The sequence below is a fragment of the Chrysochloris asiatica genome, unplaced genomic scaffold (assembly GCF_000296735.1).
Source record: "Chrysochloris asiatica unplaced genomic scaffold, ChrAsi1.0 scaffold00050, whole genome shotgun sequence".
NCBI classification, from domain to species: domain Eukaryota; kingdom Metazoa; phylum Chordata; class Mammalia; order Afrosoricida; family Chrysochloridae; genus Chrysochloris; species Chrysochloris asiatica.
The window spans coordinates 17,050,936-17,053,803 of NW_006408568.1; the positions used below are offsets into that span (position 1 = coordinate 17,050,936).

Genomic DNA, 2,868 nt, shown 5'->3' on the forward strand with positions numbered 1-2,868 from the left:
GACTAGTTAAGTCTGGTCTTTTAAAAAAATAATTTTGAATTTTGTTCCCCGTATTTTGCCGCTCTACCCAGACTATTTAATATGATCCCTTTCAGAGCAGTTGATATTGGTAGCTGGGCACCATCTAGTTCTTCTGGTCTCAGAGTCATGGAGACTGATGTTCACATGTTCCATTAGTCCATTGGACTAATTGACTCCAAGTAGCTTCAATTCTCATCATTCGTCTTTCTTCTGCACATGGAGAGACCAATAGCTGCATCGTAGTCACTCTTGAGCTTTGAGTATCTCAGACACTACTCACCACAGTGGGAAATAGAACATTGTCTTTGTGGACTATGTAATGTCAGTTGACCATGGCATCCCCTGAGACTATGGTCTTGAGTCCCTAAGCTCAGCTGCTCATTGCCTTAGGATGTTTGGTAATGTCTAAGAAGTTTTCATCATTTTCTGGTTCTTTCTTCTTGATGGTAGTGAGATTACACCTCTTCCCTCTGAGATGGCTCATTTTAAGCCCAAGTTTTTACAATCACAACTCTGTTAAAATTCACAACTGAATCATGTCATCCAAACAGCATCTTGTCCCACCTTTTCTTTCCCATACCCATCAGGAAAAAATTGTTTGGTGTGAGTTACGAGGACTCTATAGAAGAGCCATATAAAGTAATCCACTGTACTACACAAGGTAAGCATGGCTTTACTTATGCTTACTTACTAATCTGTAGTAAATATTTCACATTTTTTCACCACATCAAAAATTCTACTTCTAAGTATGGCTGGTGTTTCTCTCCCACCCTCATAACACAGTCCCACAGAATCAAAGCCTCAGCTCACATTTATAATCCCTGACAAGGACAAGATACCCAGTAAGCAAGATAAACATGCTTACTTTATTTATTAGATAATCCGCCTTTGCAGACAATAATCTGTTGTTGTCGAGTTGGTTCCAACTCATAGCAACTCTATGTACAGGACAGAGGTGAACTTCCTTGTAGGATTTCTCAGGCTGTAATCTTTATGGAAACAGACTGTCATATATCTTTTCCCATTGAGCAGCTGGTGGGTTTGAACCATCAACCTTTCAGTTAACAGTGGAACATTTCAACCGTTGTACCACCAGGCTCCTTGGGGGCAGATAATAGGTACTAAGAGTTTAGAAGAAAAACAATTGCTTTCCATTTTTTCTTAGTTTAAGGTAGGCACATGGACAGTTAAAATACTGGGGGCATATGTGCTCAGGATACCTCTCCTGACCCCTTTAGGCTATTCTACAGATTCTCATCCCATAATTTTTTCTTTTTTCTCTGAAAGATGAGAATGACTCCCCTGAGAGACAGGAAAATCTAGCCCATTGTTTGTGTTCCACTTCTTTCATCCATGCCGGATGTCTGGCTTCTTTATGGCTACTTTAATAGGCAATGTTTAATCATCACTGTCAGGCAGTGAAGGACAGCCTTCAGCAGCAATGGCCTGGTGGCCATTTATAGTCCTGGGGCCATATGTCCTAGAGGAACATTCAGGGTTGAAATTCTATAATGATAAAGACAGCAGCAGCAACAACACCCTGACCCATGGCTGATGAAAATCTTCAGGCAATTGTGAATCAACTTGCAAAGTTGATCACATAATGGGTGAATGTACTCACCTTTAAAGAGCTCTGGTAGCGTAGTGGTTATGAGTCGGGCTGCTAACCTCATGGTCTGCAGTTCAAAACTACTAGCCGTTCCGCAGGAGAAAGATGAGGCTTTCTGCTCCCATAAAGATTTACAGCCTCAGAAACAGGGTCGCTATGAATCGGAACCGACTTTTGGCACACCACCACCAACACTCACCTTTAGATTTAAAGCTGTATTCATTGTCAAACAGTCTTCCGACTACCCTCAGGAAGTCAAACAGCTTTGATGGGCTCTGTAAGAGATAGCAAGTGAGAGAGAGAGAAAAGGAACCAGTGAATGTGGATCAAGAGCACTGTGGTTAGAGTTAGAAGATCTGGGTTCAAGAACACAAGCATCCACTTACTAACCAGCTGACCTCTGGTCTTTAGACTCAATCATCTGTAAAATGGACACAATAATATTTACCTTCTAGTATTATTGGCAAGATTATATGAGCTAATTCCCCTCTCTCTTCTGCGCTGCCTACGGAGGAGGCGGCCATATCTACCGGCATCATGGCTGCTCTCAGACCCTGGACCAAGAAGTTCATCCGGCACCAATCAGATAGTTATGTCAAAATTAAGCGTAATTGGCACAAGCCCAGAGTCATAGACAACAGGGTGCAGAGAAGATTTAAGGGCCAGATCTTAGTGCCCAACATTGGTTATGGAAGCAACAAGAAGACAAAACACATGCTTCCCAGGAGCTTCCACAAGTTCCTGGTCCACATCGTCAAAGAGCTGGAGGTGCTGCTGATGTACAACAAATCTTACAGTGAAGATTGCTCACAACGTCTCCTCCAAGAACCATAAAGCTATCATGGAAAGAACAGCCCAGCTGGCCATCAGAGTCACCAATCCCAGCACCAGGCTGTGTAGCGAAGAAAGTGAATAGACAGCCTGTTTTCGAGTTTTATTTGTGTTAAATAAAACAATAAAAGCGCTGCCCCCCCCCCCGCAAAAAAAATAAAGATTATATGAGATAGCTGTGGGAAGGGGAAGGTTGATCATAACACATACCTCGCAAATGTTGTCACGTGATATAATAATTATTTGTTTTTAATGTCTGTCTCTCCCACCAGATGACAACTTCCTTGAAGATAGAAACCATGTGTATCCTTGGTGGCACTCTATCAATAAATAATTGTTGAATGAGTGAGTTCTTGGACACTAACAGTGAACATTCACTAAATGTTTTTGTGCTGGGTTCTACATGT

The 2,868-nt window shown here is 41.9% G+C and overlaps 1 pseudogene; it reads left to right on the forward strand.

Annotated features, from left to right (window-relative positions):
* Window positions 1-2,167: 2,167 nt before the first annotated feature.
* LOC102836319 lies at window positions 2,168-2,464 on the forward strand (annotated as a pseudogene).
* The last annotated feature ends 404 nt before the right edge of the window (window positions 2,465-2,868 follow it).